The sequence below is a fragment of the Cimex lectularius genome, unplaced genomic scaffold (assembly GCF_000648675.2).
Source record: "Cimex lectularius strain Harlan isolate CLEC.00 unplaced genomic scaffold, Clec_2.1 scaffold44, whole genome shotgun sequence".
Lineage (NCBI taxonomy): Eukaryota > Metazoa > Arthropoda > Insecta > Hemiptera > Cimicidae > Cimex > Cimex lectularius.
The window spans coordinates 1,442,745-1,449,724 of record NW_019392639.1 but is presented as its reverse complement, the minus strand read 5'-3'; the positions used below and the strand labels follow the sequence as shown (position 1 = coordinate 1,449,724).

At 35.4% G+C, this 6,980-nt stretch overlaps 1 non-coding gene across 1 annotated transcript; it reads left to right on the top strand.

Annotated features, from left to right (window-relative positions):
- Positions 1-651: 651 nt before the first annotated feature.
- Positions 652-724, top strand: Trnad-auc. Its single transcript has one exon. It is a non-coding gene; the product is annotated as a tRNA-Asp (tRNA).
- The last annotated feature ends 6,256 nt before the right edge of the window (positions 725-6,980 follow it).

Sequence of the window (6,980 nt, the reverse complement as noted above, 5' to 3'; positions counted from 1 at the left end):
TCGAACCCACGATCTGAATGAAATGGCTACGGCGAGATTTAGTGAAGATATACTTCAATTTATTTGTTTATTTTATTTAATTATTAAATCCATTACAGTTCGTGGTCCGATTGACCAATTAACTTTTTTTGATTAATTAATATTTATGAAAGGTACTGGTTGAGATAAACTGAAGTATATCTTCACGAAAGCTCTCCGTGGCAATTTCATTTGTCGCCGAGGATTACACGACATTTGAAAAATGGCAAAAAGGAGGGAAAATTCGAGAGGTTAGGTTGAGGTGGGAACATTAATGTCCGAGCGGATCGAAGTCACGATAGCTCAAGTGGTAGAGCAGCGGCGTATTTAGCCGAAGGTCGTGGGTTCGAATCCCGCTCGAGACACTGACTTTTTATATCAACCAATACCTTACTTAAAGATTAATTAATTGAAAAGATTCTAAATAGCTTTTGTGAATGGCTAAAAAATTCAAATTTTACACGGCATGAAACTTGACAAGAATTCAATAATTTTCGTGGTCCGCTTGACCAATAAATATCTTTCAATTAATTAAGGTTTTTAGTTGAGATAAAAAGTTGAAAAATGGCAAAAAGGAGGGAAAATTCAAAAAGGTGGGGTTGAGATGGGAAGTTAGTATCCGAGTGAATCGAAGTCACGATAGCTCAAGTGGTAGAGCGGCGGCGTATCAAGCCGAAGGTCGTGGGTTCGAATCCCGCTCGTGACACTGACTTTTTTATCTCGACCAATATCTTTCATAAATATTAATTAAGCGATCTTAAAATTGCGACAATCCACAAATTAGGTGCGATTGCTAACAAGCGTAAAAATTTAATACATCATGAATAATTTTACAATTTATTGAGAAAAAATGAAAAATTGAAAGAACTGTTGATGCATTTGATTAATCATATAACGTCTGAAGATCGAAATTCGTTTTAAATTACTGGACCTGCTGGTTTTGGCAAAACATTCGTGATTTCTCACGGAAATTTACAATCGGTTCACTGTAACGCCTAAATAATTACAAAAAAAAAACAAAAAAACGCAGGTTGAAAATATCCCTTTCAAAATTACTTCCTTTTTCTTTAGAGGTAGCCCAACAATATCGTCTAGTGTTTAAATACGTTCAAGTTATCATTATTGATAAAATCAGTGTGAAAGGACCAGAACTACTGTCTTAAATTGTTACTAGGCTAAAGGGGGTAATTATGATACCAACTTTGGTGGTTTGGATTTAATACTGACTAGCGATTTAGGACAATTGCCGGCCGTCTGAGCCACGCCGATTTACATACAATTGAGAAAAGAGCAGGGCCTACTTTATGACGAAAACTCAAATTGTACAATTAATTCAAGTCATGCGCCATGAATAGAATAGAAATGATATATTTGCGATCTACTTATATTAACCACTAATATCTCACTGACACTCTCACGATACGGAAGAATGGCAGAATTACGCAGAAAACACTTTGACTGAGTAGAAATGATGCTAAGTTAATGAAGTCTCTGTAAATATGGCCATGAACAGTCGGAGAGTTTTGTGCTGCTCAGAGCATTTTGGATGATGGCAGAACAATTTTAATAGTTCCCATATATACAAGGTGACTGGCGATAAGTGTCGAAAATTTCAGGTGTTTCTACTCACCATATGCAACGAAAAACTTTCTATAAACCTCCTCGTCATTCTTCATCTCCGCCAATTCGCTGATTGCCTTCCGTCGTTCTTCGAGTGCAAAATGATGTCTTTGGAAGGTGCGATCTGCCGGAACGTCTTGATGTGGAAAACGAACTTGGTATTCTCTCCTGCAGTAGCATAACCGTTGCAATAACCGTAAATGAAATGCTTATCAGCAAGATGTGTAGTAAACAATGGCCTAATTTCAATCACCACCCTGAGGACGTTGTCAGCTGATAACATAAAGCAAACTGATTGAATTTAACAATAAAGAACTGGCACGAAACTCAAAAGACAGACGGATTTCCTGGAAAAATTAAGCGTGTCTCCGTATATCGACACCAGTTTTTTTTTTAACAAAATGCAAAATATTTGGGCCTTCCAGAAGGACAATCTAAAAAGGCGGGTACGCCGCTGGAAGGTAATTCTACGAACTTCATAGGGAATTTGCAAAGCTCCAGGGGTTTGTACTTATTAAAATTAGTTATTAACCAATCCAACATTTTCAAAAAATTCCAAATTTCAACATTTTTTTTAATTTTTCGTGTAGAATTTATTCCTCAATTCTGCAATGTAAATAAGTTTTCCTACTGCAAATTTAACGTTCTTTCAGGTGGCACAAACCAGATTTTTCAACAGTCAGTAAGTTTATAAGCAATTTAGTGTACCTAAGTCGAAAAATTAAGAAAAAACACAAAATCTGAAATTACTTCTTTACCTTTGAGATTTGGACAGGGGTTTATAGGAAGTTTTTTGTTGCATATGGTAAGTAAAACACCCCCTGAAATTTTCGACACTTATCGCCATTCACCCTGTCTCCTAACCGAACTATTTCCAATATAATTAAATTTTTATATCAAACATTATTCTACTACAACGAATGTGTTGATAAAGAGTTATTTCAATTGCCAATTATTTTCAGTAGCGAGAGTTTAATTTAGCTTCTGAGGAAGAACAATCTTTAATGGCTCTTTTTTAGATCTGAAATTTAATTTAAAAATAAACAATGATTAATTAAACTAATTAATCAGGAAGAAGCGATGATGCCGTTGATTGATACCTTTAGAAATTAAAATCAAAAACATTCATATGATATTTTAATTACCATAAACCAATAGTATTTTTCTAAAGTATGAGGAATCATTAATGATTATAAATTAAAATTTGAATTTTGATTTCAAACTGAGCATATTCTTAAATGTGGACGTTTTATCAGGAAGTTTAACTTATGTATTGTGTAGTATGAGGCACACTGTAGTTGTAATGTCCATTTCAAAAGTGTAGTTTAATTTTCGTGCATTATTTTTATTAATTAGTCGTTTTTTATTGTTTTATGTCCTTCTTTCGTGTGTTTTAGGGACATTGTACGTGCGAAAACTGTTTACCGTTCCTATAAAGTACGGTGAAGGGATATGGGTACGTAGGTGGATAGAAGGGGAATAAGGGAGTAGTTGAGACCTGCAGTAGCCACCCCCCCGGTTTCTTCGGTAATTTCACCCTTGGCTGGAAACACCTGTTGACCCCCCCCCCTGGAACCTATACTCGAACCAACAGTGTTGGTTATCGCAGGGATAAGAACTCCTATTCCGGACACCAGGCCTTAGAATATTTCTAGACTATTTTAAGAAACGCTTTTATTTCTAACGCAACCCTGGATTCTAACGAGATTTGAGGGCAAATTCAGGCGTTTTTTATTTTAGTAATAATAATAAATATTATATGTTAATGTGACCTATTATTGTATTATGATTCTAAATCTAGTCTTAGTCGATTCATACAATGCCAAAATAGTTCAATAAAGATGGTGTGAAGACGAAACATACGTGAGTGGGTAGGGATAGGGATAAAAGAGGTGGCCCCAAAGCCTAGATTGGCCTAACCTAACTCACTGGCCAGCTTGAAGTTGTTAATCAGCTTCCATGGCTTTGCCAGCGGCTCGTTAGTTAGGATCTTGCTTGTGTTTTTTTTGTCCTAGTTGCAAGAACCTGCACCTGCATAGAAATTCACTGAAACGTAGAATGTGTTCTGCGGTCTTCTCCTCTTCCTGGAAGTATCTGCACAGTGCTTCTTCTGTCCGGAGCATGGGCCTAAGTGGCAGTGCCCTTAGCAGTCCAATCAGAATCCAGGTTGCGGTTGTCTTCCAGTAATTTTTTTGTAATTTTTGCGGATGTCTTTCTATGAATATCTTCGCCTCATACCTGTGCTATTATTCCACCAGATTCATTAAGGATCCATTTTAAGATGTAACCTTTTTTGTGCCAGGATGCTAAGCCAGGAGGTCATAAGGTTTAGGACCCAGAGAGTTTATATTGGCTCACTTTTGGGGCAACATGTCGACCTTTTCGTTGCCTCTATGCCCCGAGCGCCTAGGGACCCATGCCAGGGTCAGGTCATTATGATGGTTGACTTCAGGGCCTACATGCAGTTCCAAACATTTTTTGGCTTCGCCTCGTATAAGGCTAGGGCTCTTTAGTGCTGCCTGACTTCCAGAAAAAAATGGCTCTCTTCCCGTAATGTATTCCTAGCCTTTTTATTTCTCTGGCGCATTGTTCAATCGCTGGAGCACTGTAGATTGGAAAACTGTGTATTTGACTAGGTTACCGTCCGTTCGGTCTTTGGGTTCATCCCGAAGACTACAGCTCCCGTACCCTTATTAGGCGCTGGAATAAACGGGCCAAGTAAACTAATCAGTGTCAATAATCAAGTGGTAGAGCAGTGGCGTATTTAGCCGAAGATCGTGGGTTCGAATCCCGCTCGTGCCATTAACTTTTTTCATCTCAACTAAAAACCTTAATTAATTATCATGTATTAATTGGTCAAGCGGACCACGAAAGTAGTGAATTAGTGTCAATAATTTCACCATATAATAAAACATTTCTATCTTAATCTAGAGAAGGGTAAAACAGCTTTTTAAGTGAAAGCCATCGCTTGCACTCACCAAATTTATCTTTCCCATAATTCCATGAGTAACTTCGGCTAGTTTTTCAAATTTTCTGTCAGAAATGATGCATTGTACAACCTTTTTTATTAATACCAGTAATAAATTTCAATAAAACAATAGCAGCAATACGTAATGAAATTGGACAAGAGAAGTTGATATCATCTATACAGATTTCTCAAATGCATTGGACAGAGTGGATCATAAAATATTATTAATGATAAAACTTAAAGCAATGTGTATAAATGCTCTTCTCTTATCTTGGTTTTCAAAATATTTGTCACCTCGTCTCCTAGAAGTAAAAATATAAGAATCTGAGCCAATTAAAGTACCTTCTGGCGTTTCACAAGGTGCTCATCTCTCCCTACTATTATTCAATATTTTTATTAACGACCATTAAATTTCATTTCATTCCTCTACTTTTTGCCGAAGACCTAAATATATTAAGAACAATTAAAACTAATGAGAATTGCCGACTGCTTCAATTAGCTTAAATTCACTAAAATTTATGGTCCATTGAAATAATAACTGTTGAAAAAGTCACAAAATGAATTGTATCGAATAAAATTATAACATAAACAGCTTCTATTTATCCTTAAAACCATCACTAATGATCTTGGTGTAACCTTTAATTATAACTTAGAATTTAATTACACACATTTATATAATACAAGTTTAAAAGCACTAGGCTTTAGCTCACGATATTCAAAAGATTTCGAGGCAAATTCCACGACTATATTTTATTCCTCTGTAGTGAGATCTTCACTTGAAAATTGTTCTTCTGTCTGGAATCCATACATTGCTGGTGCAAATCAGAATTTTCAGATAGTACAAAATAAATTTTTAAGAATGGTTACATTTAATCTGAGAATAAACCTTTCCGATTATAACCAGCTTNGACCTCAACGAAGATCCTTTTTCCAAGTTGTTCAACAGCAGGTCGATCTATCATCTCATCTTTAAGATTGCAACTATTAAAACCCTGTAATTTCATTACCGTTTAGTCGTCTTTTGGTATTAATAAAGAGCCTACTATCGTGAGATTTTGCGAAAGAGTTCCGACGAAACGATAAACCGGGAATTTTTTCCGAAAGGAAAATCACCGCGACGCGGGAAAAACGAGAGGGCAAATTCGGCAAAATTTAATTTCCTTCCGACAAAATGAAATGGCGCTGCGGATTTTACAAATGGAACAAGATAACACGCAGGTAGCACTTAATAACTTTGCAGCTCTGTCAAAAATCTATTTTCACATTTTCAATGAACATCTGTGTAGCTTTTTACTAAACATACTAAAAAGCAGGTTAAAATTGAATAATTATTTATAAATCCATAAATGTTGTTCAGACTTGAACGTATTAATTATTTCAACTAATACTTTTTTATCTAACATCTTAGTTTAGATGAAAATTGATGATTCATGTAAAACTTATAAATCATACTTTGTTCCGGATAAACACAATATTTTAATAATTGGTCTATTTATTCTTTTAGTTATTTAAAAAAGTCGGTTATTAAAATGAAATAAAATATCTAAAAAAATTAATATCGCATATCAATAATATTCATGAAAACTGCGAAACCTATTTCTTGCCTTAGCCGAGAAACAAGTTGCTCTCGTGAACAGTGAAGTTTGTTCGTCAGGATCACAAGACTTAGCCAGAACCACAAAGGACTTCATACAGCCTCATAATTAACCACTCTAAATAGTGATTATTTGTACATCGTGAGATGCGGTCTGGTGTGGCGTAGGTTTAGAAAAACATTTGTTTTATCGTGCACCGTTTCGACCTTTGTTGACATCATCTTCAGGGCCTGGGATTTATAAAAATTGTTTAAATTATACAAATACACGTAAGATGTTAATTTATACAACGCTAGAAATTTTAAACTCAAAGTATTTGTACTCACTGAAAGTGTTTGTTTCCTGTGTCATTATTGGGTGTCGTGTTGAGGCCCTGAAGATGGTCTCAATAAAGATCGAAACGTTGGCACGATACAGAAAATGATTTTCCAAAACCTACGTCACACCAGACCGCATCTCACGATCTCCAAATAATCTTTTAAAAAACATTGTAATAGCCTTGATAATAATAGTTTAAAGATGACTATTGAAACATAATCTTTAGGCGAAAATTGGCAAAAATGCCTGGGTCTTGGTGATTATCAAATAGCTGGTCCCTTACAAAGTTTTCTCGAGATTTCCAGGCAACATACAAAATTTTCAGTTTTCTTTCAAAAAAGTTAAACGACTAGAATGATTTCGTTTTGTCGAATTTATCGAAACTTTGTTGTTAGTTTTTTCTTTTGGATTTTTTAAAATTATTTAATAATTGTCTTAGCACAGTTTTCTGGGACGATTCC